The sequence below is a fragment of the Bactrocera neohumeralis genome, chromosome 3, assembly GCF_024586455.1.
Source record: "Bactrocera neohumeralis isolate Rockhampton chromosome 3, APGP_CSIRO_Bneo_wtdbg2-racon-allhic-juicebox.fasta_v2, whole genome shotgun sequence".
In the NCBI taxonomy this organism is placed as follows: Eukaryota; Metazoa; Arthropoda; class Insecta; order Diptera; family Tephritidae; genus Bactrocera; species Bactrocera neohumeralis.
This window is the reverse complement of record NC_065920.1, coordinates 6149498-6175510: the sequence shown is the minus strand read 5'-3', so window position 1 is coordinate 6175510 and position 26013 is coordinate 6149498. Positions and strand designations below refer to the sequence as shown.

The 26013-nt window shown below is 38.5% G+C and overlaps 1 long non-coding RNA gene across 1 annotated transcript in view; it reads left to right on the top strand.

Moving 5' to 3' along the window:
- LOC126751962 (uncharacterized) overlaps positions 1-22774 on the top strand; it is a 75119-nt gene extending 52345 nt beyond the window's left edge. Inside the window, exons 2-3 of the long non-coding RNA XR_007665950.1 lie at positions 2328-2378; positions 22540-22774. This is a non-coding gene — a long non-coding RNA (uncharacterized LOC126751962). The remainder of the gene's footprint in view (positions 1-2327; positions 2379-22539) is intronic.
- The last annotated feature ends 3239 nt before the right edge of the window (positions 22775-26013 follow it).

Here is a 26013-nt window from a genome sequence, read left to right as displayed (position 1 = left end):
AGTAGAATTTTATCTTAATTAACGAAAAATAATAACACATGCCGCCTTTCAGCTGTTTTGATGTCGCTTATCTTCACGCCACACTGCGTGCCAACAAAATGTGCTTTCTTGCATTCTTTTAAACTGCTGTACATATTTACATATGTATACATATGTACAGTTTGTATGCATATGTTGTTGTAACTGTTGAGTATTAAACATCTGCATTTCTAAATGCTTTTGCAGTCAAGTGGCAAGTGTAATGTTACAAACGTGAAGTATTTCTGGCTTTCCTTTACGCATATATGAGTGTACAGTGGCTGAGAAATGTTTTCGTACAAGCATAAAATAATATAAGTTTTCGAAATCCGACAAGAAGATTAAAGTTGGCGTCTTTGAAAGTGGTAAAAAGTGGGTCGATAATAAGCAGTATGGGTTAAAGTGACGGGTTATCCCAGAAAAATACACAGGTTCACTTTGACTTTGAGCAGTCAGTTTGTATGGCAGCTATACGCTATAGTGCTCCGATCAGAACAGTTTCTGAGGATATAGCGTTGTCTTGGACAATAATTTGTACCAAATTTTGTGCAGATATCTGACCAAATAAAAAAGTTTTACATACAAGGACTCGATTTTGTTCGTTCAGTTTGTATGGCAGCTATATGCTATAGCAGTCCGATATCAGCAGTTTCGACAAAAAAGTGGTTTTTTGAAGAGGAAAGAACGTGTGCAAAATTCCAGGTCGATATCTCAAAAACTGAGCGGCTAATTCGCTTATATACAGACAGCCGGACTTAGCTAAATCGACCGAAAGGTGTTCGCGAAGCAGCAACTTCCATTATGACTAAATTAAGCCAGCAAAATAGACGTCAGTCCGTCCGTGCTATAGAGGATACGTAAAAGGTCTTCTTACTCCCACGAAGTAATACCTCTGGTGGTTAAGTGGAAGAGTCTTGAGTTGAAACAAGTTTAGGTTTAGGGGATTAAAATTCCGCACTCCGCCTATCGATGCCTCTCCTTACTATAAAACAAAGAAAAAATTCGGCTCCCGCTCATCGTTTAGATATGCTTTATCAGATCTTCGATTCTTTTTTGAATATTTTTTACTCTACTGTCGTAACACACGTACTACACCTCATTTGCGCACAGTTTTATTAGCATTTTTAATGGCTTAGTAGCCTTTTGTAAGTTGTTGGGAAGGTGTGTTGTAAAGCGCAAATATTAGCCCCCAAGAACATCTGTGTGTGTAATAATATTTAAACGCTTATTGTTTTGCCTGTTTTTTTAACAATTACGCCTCATACTGCTGTTGACTCTAGCAAATACTTAACTTCTTGGCTTTTTTACTGCAAATAATTACACAACAGGTGAAATAAACTATTGTAAACACTGAAAAATAACCTTAAATTTTTACTACAATATTATAATAATATGCCCATAAGCATTATGTGACAAAGCGATTTAATGTGAATGAGTATGGAGTGCTAACTCCATCTTAATTATAGCTGAAACAGCATTTGTTGAAAACAATATATAAAAAGAAAATCAATTTATTGTTGGAAATAGTGCTGGGGAGCATATAAGTATATCCGGATTTCTTAATATTTTCTGTAATTATATATCCTATATAGACCGAAAAATGTGGTATCAAAGGAACCAGATAGCTATTCCTTATATTTGATATGAAGGCGTGAGGAAAACACTGATCGATTTTAGACTTATATATGCTAAAAAGACTATAATTTGCTAAAAAATCATGCCTTATCAATTAAATAAAGATAAATCATATATTACTCGATATTTGCTATATAAAATTCTACGGTTCTCATATTCGATAAATGAGGAAAGGTGTTGTCAGATTTCGATCATTATTAAATCGTAATTACCATATTTTGATTTATTGGTTGTTGTCTCGGCTATCGCTTTAGAAAATGTCTTTACTTTGGGAAGGAGCGTAGTTTTTATTCAATTTTCATTTTGTAACAGTGGTATGATGATTTAATAGATATATTATGAACTAAATTTCGCTTAGATTGGTCTGGTATGGTCTTTTCTGAAATAAGATATTTTAATATCGTTTTATGGGCGCGGTAGTTGTCTCAGTCCTTCCATATGCAGTACCAAATTCAATCGCCTGGCGATCGTGTTGATTTAATATTCTTATAAGCAATTATGTAAATTAGTTAGATGAATAGAAAAATTTGCAGCAAATTGTGAGCGTGCAGAAGTATAAAGTCACTACTTTTTTAGCAGTGGGAAAAATGCTTGTTTTTTTTTTATTATAAATGTCTGAGTTCTTGGTAAATGAAAATTTAATGAAATAAACATTTTTTCTTATTTTATTTCAGATTAGAGCGGTGCTGTTTTTTCGTCCTAAAACTTCGGTCAACGAATAAGTGGTAAGCGAATTTTGAATGTTTTTTGCTACACAATTATTCTATTAAACAAAAATTAATATATATATATAATTTTTTTCGCAGCAAACCTAACATTTAGCCGCTTTACCGTTATATCTAGTATTTGAATTGATTGATTAAGTAAGGCTTGTTTGTAAAAAAATCTTAAAATTTTTGTCCAGACTTGGCACCTTCGGACTATTTCTTGCCCGAGAGATGGCAAATGGTTTTGGATCGAAATGAAGAATATATAAATTCAAGACAATAAAAAATAGTGTTTAAATTGCATTAAAAATAAAACGAAATTACTTAGAGAACGACCGAATAAATGAAAAAAATATAAATAATTTTTAGACTATATGCTAAATATTACAATTTTTTCCATAAACCTGCTATGAAAAAGTCTAATACTTTCAAATTTTTCAAAATTCTAAATTTTCTGCAAATCATTTCTTGGAATTGCCAAATCAACTAAATTCTAAAGTCATAGACTTCCTCAGAATTTATCTATGTAATAACTATGATTGGTGGGCGACATACTGAAGGTAATTTATTACCGATCGAAAATCTTATCCGAGTCATTGTATTCTATGCTACCATTTGTAAAATGTAAATATTGACAACCAATATTCTTTCTCTTTTCCAAATATCTAATTTTTGCTACTTTTAGTCAGTATTATCGTCGAAAAGCTTGTGCCTTGACTTTCGTTCGGACATATCCGAACATGCCTTTTAAGACTCCGAAGTAAATTGCACATAAAACGTCGGAAAATATTGTGATTACGGTCGGTTTAGTGTAGACCAAATTCAATATTTCTTGTTTTTCTTGTCAGGCTTTACTTTGATATTGCTTCCTTTCTTTTTAAGATGTCAACCATTTCAAGATTCTACTTTTTTAAAGAAAAACTCAGAGAAAACATTCTTTGGCAGCTGTTGAATCTTTTCAGGTTTCTCTTCGTCCCAAATGCGACAATTTTATCTGTTTACCTACCAATTTATCCAGAAATTACCCTCTTTGCTGAGCAAAATTTGGCTCGAAAACGTCGTATCTTCTTGGAAATTTTCAAGAGCCCTTAGAGCGATGCGATGTCGCTTGGGTAGGTCGAGCGGCTTCATAATAATAATACAGCATAAGCTGTATTTTGAACGCTTTCAATTGAAGATCTCGATGCAAAATGCGCCAAGTCGTTCCATACGACATTATGAACGGCGTCGAGTCGACTCGCCGCGGTCTTCGTGTAGGTATTCTCCTAGCTACGGCTAATATATTTTCTTCACTGCGTACTGGGCGTAGCCTATTCTGTCGAATATTTATATCCAATAATGAATGCTGGGCCTCAAGATGGGTGATAGTGTTACGAATAGTACGCTCAGTAGGCCGATTATGTTGATCATTAGTTATGCGAAGCGCGCAAAACACGTTTTTTACCTATTACCTATACTTGAATCACCCGTTATTATTATATTAGCATGACCCGATGTGACGAATAAAACTAGAACTACGCGCTTTCAGCGCCAACTAACGAAAATACCGCAAGACTTTTTTGACAACCCATTACTATAGGGTCTCACAATCCCCCTTCTCTGTACATTATTGAGATATTTCGAGTGAGAGCGATGTAATATGACAAATGTTGGCTTCTCAGCTATATTTTTTAGAGTCGAAGGAGTCAAGTAATGTGACTGCTCATGGGAATTTCGAATAAGAAAATATTTTCCTCTTTCTCTTTGTTGATAAAAGTCGTATTTTGCCTGCAATTACAAACTTCGTCCTTTTTTGTGTCAGGAAAAAGGTTTGCATAAAATTAATCAGCTTTGCAGAGACAACTTAAGGCCTCTAGCAGCCTCCAAAAAAAACTCCGCAAAGCTTTTAGGAGAGGTGTAAGCGCCAACTATATACAAACATACATTTTCCAATCATCGCCAACTGTTTTGCCGCATTGCAATGCTACTTTTTATTTATTCAATATTGTTGTTTTAATTATTATTGCCACTGAGTCAACCTTTAACAGATACTAAACAAGTGGTCTGCGGCGAGATAAGCAAAATGTTTGTATAGTGTGTGTGTGCCTGTGAAGCAAACAATATGCGTACGATAAACGCTCAGAATAGCTCGACAACAGCCGCCACAGCAGCAACAGTTGTTGCCACAATTGCAAACTCGGCGCTGGGCTGAGAGCGAGTAATGCGCCGAATACATATGTATGTGTGTGTGTGTTTGTGTGGAATGTTTCCATTGGCGCCACATTTCAATTAAGCACAACAATAACACATCAATTGCAGCAGCAGAGTGCAATCGGCAGCAGGCAAGCGACGTCAGTCCGTCCGCCATTCAGCTCTGCAGTCGGCGCAGTCAGCCAATTGCAGGCAGCAGGCAGGCAGGCAGGAGCAGCAACAACAATCGATCGATTGCCATGCCAATTACAATTAGAATGCGCAGCTGAATGGCTGATTGACAGGCTGTGTGGTAGCTTGGGTTTGTGGGCTGTGGGCTGAGCAATCGCGTCACAGTGCGTCGGACAAGCTGACGATTCTGCTTGACAGCCATGTCATACAATTCGAGAATTTTATTTAATTTCACATTTTTTATTTTTATTTTTTTTTCTTTGCACAACTGTGTATTTGTATGTGTGGCGCATTCCATTCGTTGCATTGCCGGAAAAAATGCATTTCGCACATCAGCCTGGGAAGAGGGGGCAAGGAGAGGGCAGTGGAGCGGGTGTGTTGTCATTTAGCGCATGTTGGGTTAGGTTAAGTGTGTCTGACATGAGCGCCGCGTCGTCGTCGTTGTTGTTGTTGTCGTTGTCGTTGTCGCCCCGTCAACTGTCGTGTGTTGTTTTGACATTTAGCTAGCTAATAAACAAATTTTCAGGAATTACCGTATTTCGCATGAGAATGCAATAATTAATTTGCAATTCGTGATCGAATCATTTGGTAATTTCTTAAATAATCGCGCGCATATTAATCAAATGAACTATGTAATGTTTTGTGGGATTTTCTTGGTTCTTAGAAACGTGCGAAAAATTGGCAATAAATAGAGTTAACAGGCGATCGCGATGCCATCGTTTAAATAATAGATTAAAAGGTTTGAAAGAGATGTGCGACTGAAAAAGAAAACTAACCTAATCTATCGGGTGCATTTGCATCCCTTTCTCCCCAGGTTATAGCGCTTTTCAAGCGTTTGCAAGTAGGTTCTGTCGGGTTCTTGTTTTTCACACATATTAGACCTCCTCATAGACCTTTCCAATGACAGCCTATACAACAGCTGCATTCGCCAAAAGTATTATTGGATTTTGTAGACTACTGCAACATCTCGCTTTTCCAAAAGCTAATTTTACAGAGAAATACTTCTAACTTGGATCTCTGAGTCGCAGAGTCTACTCCTTGTAGCTTTTTCTCTGCTTACTTGACGACGAAGATATGTAGGCGCTAGACGAAGTCGCTTGAAAAGAGGTGCAGCGAACTTTTTCACGGATGGGTGGAATTTGAGAGGGAAAGATTTCTGTAAGGAACTCTCAGTCAACCTTAGTACCGGGCTAACAAATCACGGAAGTGTTTTTTAAGCTGAAGTGACTGCCATTAAGGTAGGGCAGATTGCCTCAGCGAAGAAAACATTCGCTACGACAGCTCAGCGGCAATACCAGCGTTGAACTAGCTTACTGTGCGCCCAATGTTAGCCAAGTAATAAGTGTATGTCTATCATTAAGATCAAAGTTCTTTCATTACCAAGTGGATGAGTTCGCAAGAGAAAACACCATTGTCCTAATTACATCGGCTGAAGAACGAGCTCGGTCTCCGTTGATCTTTAGCTTTCTAGCGTCGGATCTGTGGATCTCGTGTGAGCTTAACAAGCGTTCTTCAAGAACTAGCTCTTACTTCGACTGTGAGGTCCTTCTGGTCTAGAGGAGAACAAAGGAGATCGACTGAATTACTTATTCTTAGCAAAGTTCATAAGGCTGGAATCATAGTTCATACATGTAACAGATGAGACTAAATATTTTGTCGGACGTAAATCTTCAAAATTTTAGGAGGAAGGCGAGGTGGAGACACTTAGATACTTTCCTCTCGATCTTCCAGCTTTTGTACGACTGAATTGAAACTTCTCGGCTGTCATATTTTTGGCGAACCAGCTTCAAAAGCCCAAATTAATGAATTTTTGACAGGTTCAAAGTGTTTTGTCGTCTTTTGACGGTTTTTTGAATCAATACTTAGGAGTTATAGGTATCACAACGGACCGGCGATCTTAGCTGACCAAGTAGGAGCATTATTGTATTTAATTATTGAAGTAATCTGCTAACCTGTTAAATAATCCTTTCTATTCATACCACTGTGCTGATTATGATAGATTACGAAAAGATCTGTACAATGAGTTCTAATCTGGGCCTAAAATGGACTGGATTAAACTTTTGAATTGAGTCTTTAAACCTTCTAAATTGTTCTATTCAACCCTTTTCCTTGTTTGAAGGGGCTAAATATTTCGTCGGACTTCGGATGTTTTTACCATATAGACGAAATCGATACTGAATCAACCCTGAAAGAACTTGCTCAAAGCTGAACCGACTACCATGAGCTTTGAGTCGGACTTTCTAAAAAAGCACACATGGAATCTCATAGTCTACATATTGAAAACCATAAAACCTTTAAATAACATTCTCCAGGTCAGAGCTATGTATGTATCAGCATGCCAGTAATTGCCTCAAATAGTACAAAAATATTTTTGAGGTTACAAAAAGTCTATGTTGGAGAAAAATAATTGGTGTATTAGCTGAGGCGACTTGACTGTTAAACCGCTCCCACGACAGTCGGGTTTACGTCACCGGAACGGAACCGGATCAAGGGCTGTCAACTCGGCAGAATTCTGCCGCTACAACGACAACAACTTGAATGCCAGAAATTATCTTCAACGCAAATATTGCCTGAAGATTTACTCGAATTCTCTACTATATTACTTCTCAAGATCAAAGGGCTGTGCGCCAGTTGTGGCGCCACGAGGCTCAATCCACATGTCTCAGCAGACAACCGGAAATCGCTTCTGACATTTGCGAATATTTTCCATAACGAAAATAAATAAAAGAATATTACCGTTATGCTAGATTTGGCTCATTAAATTTCATCAATTAGTTCCACTTTTCATGCGTTAAGCGACCGCAAACATTTCATTTATCAACGCAGCCAAAAACCCCTAAACCCGAGACGAATTCTATTTTTCACCAGCGCAGAAATTCGCAAAAACATTTCAAAGCGAGCGCGCACACTTTGCGCCGAAATATGCAAACGAACTCGTTGAAACCAATAAAATTATGCAATTAAAAGTGTCGGACATCTGTTGCATGTAAAATAAGAAGGAAATGAGACTGGCATACCGCCTGTGGCAGCCAACTGTGCCGGGCAGCATGAAGTGTGCGCCTTGTCTGCTCGTTTGCGAGTCGTCTGAGTGCCGAAAAAATGCGCACAGCAGCAGGCAGGCAGGCATTGCTCTGCAGCGCCGCCGCACAAAAAGACCCCAAAGCAAGACGGAGGCAAAAATCTAATGAAATTTACTATTCAGAAAAATGCACCGTTTAAATTTAGATTCATATCGTGGCTGTGATTTTATTTTCTTCACTCAATTCTTTTTCGTTGCCACTCTTTTTTTTACATGGTTGCATTTGAATTTCATTGTTGAGCGGTCGCGGCTTTTTTAGCCGACAGCCAGCAAGCCATCAGGCCGACGCGCAACAGCCGGCGAGCTGCGGCAGCTAAAATATTTGCCGTTTCGGCCAGCCTGACAACAAATGAACTTTTGCGTAATTTCACTGCTGTTTGCGGCAGCGGCTGTGTCAGTGCCTGTGGTTGTGGCTGCACGCTGTTTGGGCCGACACATCTAATGGCTTTGTAGCGCGCCGCATTGTGCCAAATGTTGGCCAAAGAATCGCATTTGGCTGGCGGGCCGGCTGACAGTTGGCGGCCGACGACGTTAGGCGCAACGCTTGAATTGCGTTCGTTCGTGCAACAGCCGGCCGGGTTCGGTCGTTCTATCGGTCGTTGGTCGTTGGTCGCTGCTTGGCGGCCAGTCAGCGCCATGCAATTTTCTAAATTGGTCGCACTTTGGTGTTTGCTCGTGCGGCCACAAAAAAGAAAAACGCAACCAGCCAATGACAACAATAAATGTGACAGAAGTGTGCGCAAAATTATGGGTGACGAGGGGAGACGCGGTGCACTGTAGTTTGTTGCGTTAGTAAAATATGCGAATATATCAATATTTGATGAAGATCCATATTTCCTTTCTTGATTATGTAAATTTATTGAATTTTAGTTAAGTTTCGTTCATCTCTCAATCCGGTCTATAACTCTCATCTGGTTAATGTTTAAAATGCTACATCTTTATAATGATAATGATAATTATCAATGAAATATCTGTCCTTTATTTCCATTATTCTCGACCAGTACTGGTTGTAGGGATTCGATATCAACACAACCAAGTCACGACAAGCGCGAAGGCCGCCAAAAATCTTGGTAAATAGGTTCCCCATCAAATAGAGGCCTTTCGCGAAATGCGTCCGGGTTTTCTTCAACAGGCGGCTAACCTAACGAGCATTCAATACCAACATTAGAAGCATCTGCTCCAACGCCATCCCAATTTGGGATTGTGCCTCACCCCGACAACTTTTGAAGCTTCAATCCACGTATGTATATGCTCTGCACTTCCTCTGGTACGCTAGAAACAAACAGATCCCAGCGGAAAGCAATCTTCGTTCCATCCAATCGGCAGCTATCTCCTGCGCTGCAAATCGCTGCGCGTCAGTAGCGTCCTACACAAACCCCAGCATCATCGCATCAACTGTCCTGTCACTCTCAGGTGCAAGAAAATCGATCGCTTCAGAAGGCCGTGCATTCTGACAAACCCTTCCGTTCCACCTGAATAAAAACTGGTGTTTCGCTTTTTAGCGTCAGATTTCCTTGGGGACTACTCACCCTCAACCAAATCTTTCTCATACTTCCTCATCACCTTTCACGGGTTCATAACCGTTTGGAATCTGACACTACCCGCCAGAATGTCTTACAAAAGTAGGAGTTTTCACGACTTGTTCCATGGTCTCAACTCGGCTCACTCTTTTTTTTTAGAAGAAAGTGGTCAAGTTGAGAAAAATATGTACTCCAAAATAGTCGTCTTTATACTCTAAGCTCTAATAGTAGGTCGTTGGACTCCTTTCTGCGAGGTGCTAGGGCTCCTCTAAGCTCTAAATATTACAATTTCGAAAGAACATATAGGTAATAGATAGCCAGAGCTTCACTCCAAAAATTGTATTGGGTCTTTATACATTATTTTCGCACTAAAAAAATTTGTCAAATATTGGGTTAGGAAGTTAGACCTATGGACTTTAGACAATAAACACCGGTACGAGATGGCTATAGCCAACTTTTGAAAAAACCCGCCGAAAAGGTATTCTTTCAATGGATCTGTCGAAGAATTCTTTCTGAGACATAATTCAGAAGAATGGGTCTCTAGATTCAGTATATAACCGCTATGACTGCTCAGATCCCTTCGTTAGAGAGAGCATTTTTGGTACAATCTTTCCACAAATTGCTCAATCCTTTTTCGTTGATAGTCCAACGAATAAATAATGCTGATTCCGCACCTTTTTTCATCATTTGAGTGGCACTGTAGCACAACGGCTGGTTGGGTGCAGCGGACTTTCGTCGACACTCAAAGCAAATGAGCAAGAAATGCAAATGTGGAAACACAGACGACGGGCGCAGCGACGACGTTGATGTTGTTAGCGGCAGGCCGACAGCCGTGGACAGCCACACTAAAACGCGCGTGTGTTTGTGTGTGTGAAAATAGGCTGGCTGTGGCTGCGAGCGGGCGGACAGCAGCGGTAGTGATTTTAGTTAGACATATGGCTACATAAGCCGGCTGGCGCGCGGCTGTTCACAATGCAACAAAGGAAAAAGAATGGCCGACAACAACAGCGAACCGCATAATGGCCATTTGTGACCGTGTCTGTATGTATGTATGTTAGAGCCGCTGGCTTCTAAGCACAACAAAGTGGCAATGTGCAATTTGAGGAATTTTCGCGCGTTGCGTGTGTGCGAACAATGCACCGTCTATCCGCTATTAGTGCAACATGCCATGCGTACGCGTGTATGTGTGTGTGTGTGTTGTAGGCGCCAATTGTGGCTGGCTGCCACACGCATGCCCCACCGCTGTCTGGCGCCCGCGTGCACTGTGCAGATTGGGCGCCAAATGTGCGGCCAAAGAATTAGAAATAAGTCAAGAAGCAAAGTATTTCGATTTTTAATGCCGCGTAAGGACGCTAGCGGGCGCCGAGGAGCTGCGAGGCAGTAGAGCGCCAGACGGCAAGGCAGATGAAGTGCATTAGGCGCGAGATTATGCACTTTCTTCGGTTTGCTTCGCTTTTTGTAGACTTTTTCTTACACACTTTTGTTTTTGTTGTTGTTGTGCGACACTTGTAGAAAGTAAGAATGAATGCAGACGTGACAAAAATTACAACAGAAACAAGCACAATCAAAGCAAATCAAAAGCGGCGGCAGCCAGAAGCTGTGAGGGAACACTACACCGCGTACCCTCCGTGTTGCACGCTGGCGTTTTTGTTATTGCCCGCTGTGGCAGCAACTATTATTAATAGCCGCACCAAAAAGGCAGCGAACATGGCCAAGATGGCAACCAGCTGTGTGCATAAATTTCACTTTTTAGCCGCAAAATGTTGTGACTATCTAGGCGCTACGCCTGTGAAAGCACAAACGAATGCAATGCGGCGACCGCGCGGTTGGCCGGTTGCGGCTTGGTTTTGCGGTGGAGCGCGGCGGCTGGGCTGTCATTGTGTCAAAAATCGCCATAATTGTCATAAATTTCAAGTGGACCGCAGCAAAGCAAAGCACCGGGCAGCTGATAGACACTCATCATTTGGCGGCAACAAAAACAATAACAACGTGAGTAGCAACAGCAGCAGCGGGAAGCGCTCACTCGGCGTCTGACTGCATTAAGTAACAATACGAGCAGCAGCACAGGCCCACAAATCAAATAATATTATTCTTCCTCCTTCCGGCCTCCGTGCTCGGTGGAGCCAATGAGCCGCGCCGCCGCTAGTATCACTATCATTGGTGCTTTATAACTGATTACTGTCAGGTTGCGAACAATTTATTAACAACATTTTGTTGCTAACCAACAGTAGCAACAACAACAACAACAAAAGCATGTGTACTTTGTTTTCCACGTTCGCGAAATAAGTCTACAGGGTGACTCATAATTTGCTGGCTCTACTATTTTAGAAAACATATTTATCGGTTTTATTTTCTGCGGACGTACGAGGTAAGGGAAACGTCTTTCAGGGAGGTGAGCATACACTCTGTCAGCAGAGCGGCGATACTTGCTGACTGCTAACTGTGCGCTCCAAACCAGTCAAAGTTTGTCCTCATAAACAGCGTCAAGCTACGGACCTGGTCACAGCTAAAAAGCTGGTGACTGCGAGGCCAATGAGCTAGCCAGTGGGGGCATCCTTGACTCCATTGCCATCTTGCGTTCTAGCAGTGAACCAATGGACCTCGCGTATCATGCGCTGGTGGAAGGTCATCTTCTGTGCGACTGCGAGATCCGAGAGGACTGCGAGAGTTGTATGGAAGAGGGTGAGCTGGAAACATCTAAGCACTTTCTTCTCCATGGTCCACCCTTTGCATGCCTGAGGCTGAAACATCTCGGTTGTTTTACCTTCGGCGAACCGGAAGACATAGCCGAAACTGACAGTACCCGTTTCAACAGAATTTTGATAACCTCAAAGCTTATCGATTTGTAAGGGCCTATTGATCAGGATAAAGGAGATTTTTTAGATACCACAACAGACCAGCGTTCCAAGCTGTCCAAGTGAGATCTTTGTTATAGTCGACCTCTTACCTTTCAGAGACTTCTTCTTCTTCTTTACTAAAGAAACTTACCCACTTATACTAAAATTTATTTATTTTAACCTTGATCAGTGTTCGGTAGAGTTAATACTTTTCGGCGAGTTAAGCGTTTTGTGTAGAGTTTTGAAAGTTTTGAAAGTCAAGACATTTGCTGAGATATCAGAGGGGAAAAAATAGACTCCAACAATAGCTGGATAGTTTCTATAACACTTTTTCGATGTTAATTTAGAGGAATTGAAGGGAGAAAAAATGTATCAAAAAAAATTGGGCTCGGGCGATGAGGCGCTTACACAAAGCCTTCTCTGCAATAAATTGTTTCCTAACCCAAATGGTTCCGGCGATAGCCGAGTCTGCGTATTGTAAACGTACCCTGATTTACATCTGATCTCGGCATCGACAGTATTCCTCAAAAGGCTTGGTACAACAAAAAGACTTTGTATCTATTATCCACCTGTCAAAAATGTCGAAACACCACTTTGTAGAATAAGAAAACAAAGCAGATAAAAAGCGTAAACGAGATGGACTTAGATTTATAAATGATCTAACAGAAGAATCGATGTATTTCTGAAACAACAAGACCAGGCTTGGTAATATCAGCCTATCTAAGAGGTCGGACCACCGCTCTGTAGTTTAAGAGAGTAGATCGGATAGAAAGCTTCGGGTTTGTTTCACTTCCAGACGGTTCCCAGATAGTCTATAATAAGCGAGATAGACAGCTCTTTTCTATTTGCCACCCTGTATTATTTGATCCGTCCGTGCGGTCAGCAAAAATAGCGCTAAAAAAGAATGATTTTGCGCTTCAAAAAGCAAAAACAGAAGAGCAGAAGCTCACCAAATCAATAAACAATCGCAGTCTAAATAAAAGTACAGAAAAAGGGAAATACTTAATAAATATTTGTATTTATTTATTCATAATGCACGTGAGCTGGAAGCGTAAGCGAGCGCTGCGGCTTGTAAAAACATTTAGTCATATTTGTAATACATTGACAATAAATAACAACAATCAATGTTGTAAGCAAAACAAAAACAATCAGCATCACTCGCATACATACACATTGAGATATATATGTTTGTATATACATATATGCACTTACTGATTATCATAGACAAACAAATAGTCGAGCAGTAACTAATAGGTTTTCATGCGACTTACACAATGTTTAATTATATACTAGAATATTATCGACAACATGTAGCCCGTCTGTGCCAGAATCCCCGCTGAGGTGTTAAGAAATTAACAATTAAGTAACATGAGTTCGTGGAATGCGCGGCGGGTATTTTCGCGTACGTTAAGACACAGCTTTTGAAATTTACTAATTAAAGTAAATGTGTTTTCCATTGTCGTTATGGAGGAAATAGTTTTACTGCACGAACGTCGTTCTTTCGTTAAAGTTATGTCGGCGACCTTCAACAGACGGGAGCGCTGATTATAAGTTTGCTTATTTTCCACGCATTCACGCTTCAAAGTCCTCAAAATACCAGACAGATTAGTTGGAGTTCGTAACGTTTTTGAGAGAGGTTTTTTAGTTGTTTAGTTAGGTCTAACCTTTGAAAGACATCGGTCTTTATGTTTTACAGCTTTTCGGACTTTTGGTTCTGAGAAAAAGCAACCAAAAATCTACTAAAGAATTTTGAATGAATTGTGCTTATAATAGCCGTAAACAGTCCAAGATCCCTCCAATCCAAATATTTATTTAAAGTTCTACTGGTTACCCGGTTCATTTATTCACCCATTAGTTAAAGCGTTATTTATCCTGGCTGATTGATCGAAGATTTTTATTTATTCCAGCGTATTAAAGGATGGCTTACTCAATTCACGCTTTAGTCCGAGGTTCGCTGGTATGGCCAGATAACCGTCTTCGATACTTCAGAAAAATCACTGATCATATATCTTATACTTTATATTAGGCCCAATAAAGAGGAGTCTATTATTTTTCCAATAGATGGCTTTAGAAAACTCGCGTTGGGATAGCGCTACTAAAACAACATCTCAAGCAGTTTTGTGAATTAGTGGCTTAGTATGGTTTGATATTATCTTTTACGCGATCTCACACCATACTACATCACACAAAAGATAATATCAGAAAAGCTAGAATTGTAGGTTTCCTTCACAAGTCACCGGGCTGAAGATGTGATTAGTGTTTATAGATTTGATACTGTAGTAGCCAATCATGGGATTTTGGTTTCTAAAAAGCCAATTGTCAAAGATATTGACGAAATGATGGAAATCCGCGAGTCCGACCGGACTTCGAATGCGGAGGAAACACAAAAAACCCGTTTGGAATCATTTAAAGCTCGATTTATGGAAGTTAATGCAAAAAAACTTATGGACCAAATTGTCGCCATGAATCCATTTCTGAAAAGAATGGTTTATGGTAATAAAAAGTAGGTCGCTTATGACAATATTTCAAATCGCGGTGAATCCACACAAACGGTGGCTAAGACAGAATTCATGGTCCGGAACTTTACTATCAACAGTTGTGCCGTCCGCTCAGCTAATTATCCTCCTTCAGAGCAACGCCAGGTCACACATAAGGATAGTGAATCTCTAGAAGCTCCGTCAGCTTTGTTGTGGTGGGGTTTTTGTCGGATCTCAGCGTTTCGGACAAATGAGCAGCTTCCTAGGAAGAAAAGAACGTGTGCAAATTATCAGATCGATATCTCCAAAAATAATTTGTGCTTACGGACGAACGGGCAGACAAACGGACTCAGCTGACAAAGCTGGTCATTTATAACGGGAGATCCAAGTAGAGACTTCTTTCAATACCCTTTTTTGAAGGATCACTCAACTTGACGGTAGATCGCAGCAATTCGGACAGACATATGAAACGGCTTGACGCATTTTACGTCGAGAATTAAAATTGAAAGCGTAAAACATACTTGAAGAACAGTGGCCGCCCGACCTTCTCAAACGACATCGCTTTGCTCAATCTGCTCTTGACAAGTTCCAAGAAGATCCAACGTTTTCCACCCAAATTTTGTTCAGCGATGAGGTCAAAAAAAATCAATATTGCCGCGTTTGGGACGAAGATCAACCTGAAGAGATTCAAGAGCTACCATTTCATTCAAAAAAAAAAAAAAACAACAGTTTGGTGTAATTTGTGGGCCGGTGGAATCATCGGTCCATATTTCTTTCAAAATGATGCCAATGAGGAAGTAACGGTCAATGGCGACCGTTATCGCGTCATGATAAATCGACTATTTGATGTCTGAAATTGAAGCTCGTGATCTGATCTCGGTGACATTTGGTTTCAACAAGACGATGCCACTTCCTAACCATCGCATCAATCAATGGATTTATTAAGAGAACACTTGGGTGGACAGATAATTTTACGTTTTGGGCCGGTCGATTGGTCACCAAGATCGTGTGATATCACACCTTTAGACTTTTTTCTGTGGGGATATTTAAAGTCTAAACTATATGCAATTCCGCTTCGATTCAGGCCTTGGGGCAAAACATTAGACGTGTCATTCGCAAGTTACCAGTCGAAATGCTCGAACGAGATATCGAAAATGGGACTCAATGGATGGATCACCTAAGACGTAGCCGCGGCCAACATTTGAAAAAGATAATCCTCAAAAAATAAATACCAAATAATGTTCTTTCGAATGTTAATAAATATTCTCCATTTAATTTGAAGTTTCTGTGTTTTTCTTTAAAAAAGTATTGAAACTCGAAATGGATCACCCTTTATATATTTTTTTTTATAGAGTATCCTACGTTTTCTTATACATATTTATATTAATGTGTCAAAATTTGCATATCAATCGCTCAATATTCGTTTGCTGCAGCAGCTGTTGCAATGTATTTAATTGCCGCAAGCCAACAACAACAAAGAAAAAACAATTTATATTAATAATGAAAATAGAATGCAAAATTAAATTTGTTATTAATTGCATTTTGCAAAAACAAAAAATGCAATTTAATAAAATCGCGCAGTGTGATTCTGTTATAATTTATAGAAATTTTAAAATGTGCTGAGCATTAATAAAACGGGAAGCTATTTATGTGGACTTGTATGTGCATGAGTGTTTGTGTGTGTGCGTTTAATTGACACGTCAGCGTTTGCGGCAGTTGTCAACGCGTTTTACCTTCCGCCCATAAATACATGCGCCAGTTGCTGTTGTTGTGGTCGTTGTGTGGTTGTTGTCTCTCCAATATTGGTTTGTTTCGGCCTTTGCATATTAATATGCCATAACATGCGCGCCTAGTGATTTTTTAATGCCTGTTCTCACACATAAAAATGTCATAATTTAATATGATGTATGAGCGCTGACACCTACACCAACAACAGCACCAGTGTCCGCATGCCGGTTTTCACCAAATTTGTTGCCACTGTTCGCTGTCCATTGCCCATTAACCGCCGCTGCCGCCCACTGTCATCGCTACGGTGTTTGTTGTTATTGCATTTGTTATATTTCCACTTGTTTATTTGTGTTTTGCTGTTTGCTTGTTGTTCTTGTTATTGTTATTCTTCCGATCACTCAGAATTTAATAAATTCGATTTCCTCTACGTGTCGAAAATTCGAAATTCTGTCTGATTTCATTATTATTTTCCGATCATTAAACTTTAATATATATTTTTGATTTTTTGTACTTTTTTAAATTTTGTTTTTGCTTTTTTTTGTTTTTTTTTTTTATTTATGTGTTCATATTTTGTGTGTCTCTTCCACTACGGGGTTTCATTCACTAATCACCTTCAGCGGTTGCTCATGAATGGAAATTCTGTTTATTAGACACCAATACATACCCCAATCAATTAGTAACATTGGTCTAAAATGTATTAGCTGACTTTGAGAAAACAGAAATTTTCCGCTGAAAAGCTTAACGTAGCTCTCTGCTGTCTCTCTAAGACTGTCAGCAATATAATTGGGATATGTTGAATACTCCGAAAAAGATCAGTAACGTCATATTTTTTTTAGACTAAATCAATTTTTTCGAAAAATATGATTCAATAAAAATATAATTTATTCGTTTTTCGAAGTTAGCCCCGAAAATCAAAAATATTTGTTTCGAATTTCGCTTAATGAACAATGCTATCTCTGGTCAGGCAGGTAATTTTGAAATAGAAAGTATTATTTTTTTCGAAGATCCAATTTTGTCGATTTTGGTTTGGAGGCTAATTTCGAAAAACTGTTGAATTACTTTTTTGCTTGATAAATCTTTACTCATAAAAAAATAATTTCTTACTTTTCGAAGTTATCCTCGAAATTCGAAAATAATAAATATATCGATTTTCGAAATTTAGCTTATAAAAAATGCTATCAGTAGTCCAATTCGGGCCAGTATTTTTGAAATTAAAAGTTAATTTTTTTCGAAGTTTGTACAAAAAATGTTATATACCATCCATATATTTTTAGTAATCACGTACTATAATTAATAATAAAATTTTTGAATAAGCCTAATTTCGAACTTTCAAAAAATGCTTTAGACACTCGGATATAAAATAGATCCGTTATGAGATAATTTTGATATAGCGTTACGCTGTTTAACATTCGCCTGGGTATAGGACAAAACATTTTTTTCGAAAGATTTGTCAAAAAAGTTCTCATTTTTCAAAGTTAATATGAGTCGAAAATAATTCTCTTCGAATTTCGAAATTTAAGCTTATAAAAAAATGCTTTCAGCGGTCAAAGTCTGGCCAGTATGTTTGAAATTGAAAATTCAATTTTTTTTTTTCGAAGTTCCCACTTAATCCCTTATATTGCAGTAACTGTCTTATAAGTTTCATCTAAAAATGTTATACACTATCAATATTTTTTAGGTAACTACTTACCATAATTAATAATAAAAATTTTCAAGAAGTCTAATTTCGAAATTACTTACTAACTTCGAAAAACAGTTAAATTACTTTTTTCCTTGTGACTCAATCTCTCGAAAAAATTTTGCTGTCAAAAATAAATTTGGGATGTTTTGGAGGCACCGAAATACATACATACATAGATCTGTTACGCGATAATATTGGTATTGTTGTTGGTGTTGCAAAAATATATATACCTACATACATACATACATATGTATAAATCATGGCATAAATTCCGATACTCACTCGCCTGGGTTGTGAACAAAAATAAATAAATTAATTAAATAGTTTCACGTTTTTCAAAGTAATTCTCGAAAGTCGAAAATATTTTTTCGAATTTCGAAATTTAAGCTAATTTTTTTCGAATATCCCGTATCCCAACTTCTCCAAAAAATTTTATTCAGATATAACATTGGAATGTTTTGGAGATGGAGGCACCTAACTTTGGTATTGTTGTTGTTAAATACATTCCGATCTATACATCCAATTTCGGATTGAACAAGAACACATTTTTTTGAGATGAGTCATAAATAAAAAAAATTGTCTCCCCGTTCTTCGTTAACCTCAAAAATAGAAAAAGCTTTCGAATTTCGAAATTTAAGCTTATTTAAAAATTGTATCATTAATGAAAATCGGCCTAAAACAAAAAATGTCATTTCTCATATCAAAGAAATTCGGATACTGAAATCTGCCGAAAAATAAAAAAACTCGAATATAGGCCGCCTAAGAGCAAATCTCATTTCTCATATCAAAGAAATTCTTGAAAGTAATTAGTGGGCTTCTACTTCTACAGCTACTTTTTTGACTATGAAGACACACATAAATCAGTAATCATCAGAAGTAAAATCTCCATAGTCATATCCGAGACACACACCAATGTCAGAAGCGCAAGCTCGATCAAAGACTCATTTCAAGTGTTAACGTCATAATTTTACTTTGTTGTGCTTGTTTTTGTTTTCAATCCGTTCGATTAATTTGTGTGGCGTCAACGGGCATCTCGAATAGTAAACAGACCAATAATTAATTAGCACATTTAATTCACAATTGTAGCAATCAATCAGCGGTTGACAGGCATTACACAGGTGATTTCTCTCCGCGATTATTTTATATCAACGAATTTACTGTGTGGACTTTAAAAATTAGCGCTTACGCTAACCGGTTCACCGGAGCTACAGATGTAGCGTTACGATTTGCAAGCTACGCTAAAGAAAGACATAGGTACATACATATGTAAGTCCCGATTTAGCAGATGTTAATTCACAATTTATTTATATTTATTTATTTCATCGTTTTTTATAACAGAGACTACTTAAGATAACTTCATTCGTAAGGTTGCCATATGGCAAGGATTTTGTAAAGATTTCCTCGTATTTTAATGTTGAAATCTTGTTCCAAGTAATATCTTTTCTCAAGAAACTCTAATTATCTTCTATAACCTCTTGGTAAGATAAGAGATAGGCATAAATCATATCTGTAGAATACGTTGAAAGCGCTAACAGTTCCAAAACTAAGTCCTAAACCTGGTTCCAGCTGCGTATAAGGAAAAATAGATCTTGGTTTCCTTGATTTTACTAATGTGGGTTATTTTTTGTTCAAAGCTGTGTTTCATGCTTCCGTTATCCTAAGATCTGTTTGCCATAAATAATTTATCCTGATAATATCGAGTTCTGGATTCATTAACTTCACTTCCTGCGAAAGCTTCGAAGGAAGGTCCGAGTCACTGTTAGGACCTCGAAGCGTACGCACCTCTAAAACACTGGAGACGTGTCTTCCGTCTGTCACAACATGATCGATCTGGTTGGTGGCTTTTCGATCCGGAGACAGCCAGGTAGCTTGACGAATTTTCTTATGCTGGAAACTAGTTCTACAGATAACAATATTTTAGGCCCCTGCGAAGTCGATCAGCCTCAACCCATTTGGGGATGTTTCATCATGGAGGCTGAATTTACGGACCGTTGTGCCAAAGATACCTTCCTTGCCCATCCTGGCGTCAAAGTCACCAAGCACGATTTTGACATCGTGGCGGAGCAGCTCTCAAGCGCTTATAGAAGACATCTTTGGTCACGTCGTTTTTCTCTTCCGTCCGGACGTGGGCGCAAATCATCGATATGTCGAAGAAGTTCACTTCCACCGCGGTGAATGCCAGGGCACAGCGACGGAGTCTCTCTCCCACCACGAATTCCACATCGAATTTGCACTCCTTTATAAAGCCACTGGAGGAAATGCCACAAGGACCAGCCTGTCTTAATTCTTGTCCTGTCCGTCGCAATTCTTGGATGGCGGTGATGTCAGCCTTTATTTTCACGAGGACATCAACCAGCTTGGCAGCGGCACCTTCCCAATTAAGGGACTGGACATTCTAATTGCATGCCCTTATTCCGTTTGCAGTGGTCGTCATCAAAAGGGGTCTCTCATCCGAGGCTGTTTTCTACTTTTCATTGGGCACTTTTTTTACGTGCCGGGTCCAAAACACAGCGGACAACCCTTTGGAGGCATGTTTTGCCTTCAAGGTTTTTTACAATTTAGTAAGATAATTATTCATTTTTACGTGTCACAGGATTCCAATACGTAGTTAGGAGTCTTACAAGTCCAAAGATTTCATCGCCGTCAGCTCCTTATTGACTACTCACGTAAAAGGAAAATTTCCAAAGACTCAAAAAAATTCAATTCCGTGTATTGAACAGTAACTGTTCATTGTTTCTCAGCATTTCGTACAGCTTTTTTCGTTTTCGCACTGCGCAAGCGCAGGCTACTAAATATTTTACGATCTTATCCGCAGCGCATTCAATGCAGCAGCCACAATGCGCCACTAATTGAGTGCCGCAGAAAACAGTAAAAGCGAGCAAGCAACCAGCGCAGTTGCCATTGTCATTGGTGAAGGGCCACTACCTCGACATTGTCAGTGGCGGCGGTGGCAGTGACAGTGAAATCGGCAGTAAAAATTGCTTAATGTTGCAAATAAATCTTATTAATATCACAAATGCAGCGATGCGTTCGCGATCCAACGTTTTGTTGTTCATCTTGCATTTGTCATTTGTTGTAGTTGTTCTTCCACTTAGAGTTGTGTGCGTGCGACCGTTCCTTTGCTTTTGATTGCTGATGCAGAATATAAATTAGTGCTGTTGCATTTTTAATGCGCGCCGAAAATTTATTTCGTTAAATTCTGATGAGTTTCGTGATGGTGATCGTAAATTTTCATTCTTCTTTTCTAGATTTGTTTCGCAAATGTGTTGCTGACGGTTTGGTGGGGTGCTGTGGCCCTTCGTTGAAGCGCAGGTCGTAAAATATAAAGAATCTCAGCGATTGAGAATTCAGAATTGAGCTCTTACAGTTCTAAAAGATTGTCCAACCAAAATTTGAAAATATCTGTCTGAAAACGATCTCTTACATGTCAATTGGTTGTTTCTTTCTTTTCATAAAACTTCTATAATTAAGCTATGTGTGTCTAATCTATCGCAGTTGTCAGATTATGACTATGTTGAGGTTACGTTAATTCCAAGAAAACATCCAGAATATGAGCTAAGGCAGCCTATTACATATGTAACGCTCCTGTTGTCGTTCAACTTAATTTTCTGAATCATATAAGCTTTCCATCATTATTACAGTTTTCGACACAGAACTTACTTTTCTCAACTACTAATTTGATTTGTTCCTTTGTTGACACCGGCTTGTATGAAGCCCTCTAATATCGTCTCGTGTGTAAAATATAATATCTCTGGCGCATTTAGTTCTTTAGTTCTCGAGCTTTTAGTAGATTTTAATATAGATATTTATAATGTCGATAAAAGTACTTAAGGGATTTGTCGTGAAGATTTTGGCTCTCTTGCTTTACTAATTTGGAATATATTATATGTATAAATAGAAGGTGGGGTCATGCATACTTTTTCAAAATTTTTATGCCACAGGTACTCCTTGCTATTGCGATCTCCGTACCAAATTTCAACTTAGCTTAAACTTAGTTTATTCTAAGAAAGACCCAAGTTCAGATTTCATATGAATGCCGCGTATAGCCGTAGAAATTTATTGTAATGAAGAGTTTTATCGAAGAAAAGTGAAAAATTCCATCGAGGAATCATACAGCTGATTAATATTCCTAGATCTCTATTTCCCTCATATTTTTCATGTTTTCTTTTCGCGATTAATTGCTCGCAACGCAGATTTGCGCTGAAAATATATCTTCACCACCTCAAAGCAACTCAGTTTAATGTTAGTTCAATTTTTTCCCAAATACGCGAAGGTGGCACAGTCGTGGCTAGGATCTTTGCTTCAGTCTATTCTGATGTAAAGATTAACATAACGTATGCCACAAGTTACTCTTGGGTTTAACAAATGTGTTTTTGAACGATTGCGAATACTTCTATAAAATCAAGTACATTCCCTTTATTTTTATTGCGTAATAGCAAATTTATTAATTTATTTTCACTTAATAAATAACTAATCTGATTTTTTTCTATTTCCAGAACGCGAGCCGTCGGTTAGTCATAACGCGTAATAAATCGTTTAAAAGTGAATCACAAAAAAATAGTGTATGAGTGTTAGAATATGAATGTTAGGGCAGTGAAAAAAGTGATAACGCGAAAGAATAAATGTGCCGTGAAGGCATTGCTCGATATGTGTTCCGAATAGGTCTATCGAAAGTGAATTGTTTTGTATGAATATAGGAGGAATATAGAGAATATAGAAGGAAATTTTGAAATTCAGGTAAGTCATTAGTCATAATAATTTTCTAATTTAAATATTTGAGACAAACTATATTAAAAATTTTGAAAATATTTTTTATCACGTGAGACCTCCAGCATTAGATCGAATCGTTTGATTTTTGTCGTTATTACATTTAGAAATATTCCCATTCACATACTTTGTATATATATACCATGTCCATGTGTGATCCACTTCGAGCTTCCCTATTTTATTTAAAGAGAAAATTTAAAATTAATGAGGAATGTTTTATCATTCGAAAGAACATTCTTTGGCAGTTATTTTTTGAAGATTATCTCTTTCAAATGTTGGCCGCATCAGATGGAACTGAGTCCAATTTTCGATGACTCATTCAGGCATGTCAACTGGTAACTGACAAATGTGAAACGCATGGTGTTTCGCTCCAAGTCCTCAATTGAAACGGGATTGTCCGCATATGCTTTGAACTTTACATATCCCCACAGTAAAAAGGCTTACTATGTGGTATGAGACGATCTTGAAGGCCAATCCACCGGCTCAAAACATGAAATATCTGCTCACGGAAGTGTTTCTCAATAAATCCATTGTTTCATGTGATGTGTTGGTAGTGGCGCCATCTTTTCGAACCCAAATCTTGTCGAGATCGCGAGCTTCAAATGTCGCTATTTACGATTACCTCTTCACCGACATCATTTTTGAAGAAATATGGATGATTCCACCGCCCCACAATCCACACCAAAGCTTTTTTTTCTGGATGAAATGGCACCTCTTGAATCTCTTCAAATTGCTCTTCGTCTCAAATGCGGCAATTTCGCTTGTTTACATACCCATTGAGTCAGAAATGGGCCTCATTGCTGAACAAAATTTGGCTCGAAAACGTCGGATGTTCTTGGAACTTTTCAAGAGCCCATAGAGCGAAGCGATGTCGCTTGGGAAGGTCAAGTGATTTCAGTTCTTATCGATCCATATCTCGACGTAAAATGCGCCAAGTCGTTCCACACGTCAGTCTGAACGGTGCCGCATCGACTCTCCAATTCAACTCGATAACTTCGTTGTTTTCATATGTAAATTTCGTGATAAGAGAGCAGAGAGAAAAGACCAATCGAAGGCACCTATTATAACTCTGAACCGGGTATAAACGTATTATGTTCCCAACGATGTTTGTATCACCTGGTAGGAAATGTCTCAGACCCTTTGAAGTATATTACAATTAGTGCGACGAGCTGAGACGATTTAGCCATGTCCGTTTGTCTGTCTACATAAAGGCGAACCAGTCCCTCAGTTTTGGGATATCGTAGCCAAGATGCCGTCGATAACGGACAAGTATAATATAGACAGAAACGTATAGACAAAACCAGGGATGGTTGTAGTGAGTTGTTGAAGAAAAAATCTACAAAACATAGTTGCAGAACGCCGGATCTCCCGAGAAGAGTTGTCACCGACCTCCCTACTCTCTTTTTCACCGCATATACATAGGTGCTAAACAATTTTATCAATCTCAACTTCTTATATGAGTTTCTATTCGAAATAATACCCCTAAATGTAGGCAACTTTTCGTAGCTTTTGTCTGTTGAGTAAAATTTGTAGAATGGAGGCCCGAACCGAGTCCACTAAAGAAACGAAATAAGTCATGAAAATCATCTAGAAACGGTATTTTCTGACACTTTCCCTAAGCTTTTCGATTACTACATCGTACAGTGGGCTAGTTTGATAATTTACCACCTAAATGCGTGTTTTACTTTCAATTTTAGCCGAGGAAGTTTTTACCTGTTTTTAGAGGGTTAGTGAATGGATCTATATAAGTTATGGATATCTATATATGTATATATGTATATGTATGTAATGTACATATATAATCACTAAAAATTTATCAAATAAATGAATTCATGCAATGCAGCCCTGCTCCCCCCTACCCGGCGTTGGGTGTGCATTATTTTGTTTTTATTGTTGTTGTTGTTGTTGTTTTTGTTTTATTTTTCGCATATAATTAGCTGATGTAATTAGTTGTATTCATTGCGTTGGATTTATTATTAATTAATTTGTTTATTTACTGTTCAATGGAAAATTGTTCAAGCGCAACTGTTGCGGCTGCAGTTTTGTTGTGCTTACTCTTGTTGTTGTTGCTGTTGTTGCCGTTGCTATTATCGTTGTCATTGCACTTGTGTGCCATTAAAAGTGCGCTGTTATTACCATTTCATTTTCATTTTATTTTTTATTGATTGCTTTTGTTGCTGTTATGGTTGTTGTTGTTGTAATATTTTGCCGCTAGTAATTTTTAATTTCATGTCAAGCCATTCTATTTTGATTTCACGGCATAAATTCGCTTAATGACTGCAAGTCCCCATCTACGTGTGTGTATGAGTGTGTTTGTGTACTTGAGTGTGTCTGTCTGTTTGTTGGAATTATTGCTCGAGTGTAGATTGCATTTGTCCGTATGCATGTTTGTATGTCAATAAATAATAAATGCAGCACGAGTAGAACACTTACGTACGCCCCGCTATAATATGATATGTCCATTTGTATAGCGGTTTTGCCGGCGGCGGCGGCGTCGCAGTTCAGTGACCCGAGCGCCGCGTAACATTCTCTACCCTCTGTTGTCAGCGGCAACAGGTGTCTCCTCGGGTTCGACGGCGGTTAATGCTAGCGAAATATTTTTTTATAATTTTTCATTTGTTGTTGTTGTTTGGTATTTGTTTATTTTGCGCTTAATTGCACTGATTTTACTTGGAATTGGGTGACGAGCGAACTTTATGGCGACTAGACAATTTGCGCTGCATTTAAGCGCTTGCTTATATTTATATAATGCATGTAGGTACATATATACATATGTAGGTGTGTGTGTTTAGCGAATTTTATTGTTTTTGGTTCGTGTTACCGTTTTGAGTTATTAAAAATATATTTTCGAAGCCGAAAGTCGCGAGCTTGCTTTGAAATGTCAGTGACTTTTTTATCAGAGACATGTTCAGAAAAGCAAAGAACACATAGTCTTTGCAATGGAGGCATTTTACTCCATTTGGAATAATCAAAACATCGCTAGAGTTGAATCTATTTGACAGCTGCCCTCAGATTTTCGTTTGACAGTTGTCATTTGACGTGCACCTTATAAACGCCGTCTGGCATTCATTTGATGCCTTGACATTTTCGAACTGACATCTATTTGACCAGTTGATTTCCTCCAACTACCATTTGTTGGACAGCTCCTATCAGTCCATTTAACATCTTTCATATAACGTCACTTTAACACCTCGGTATGATAT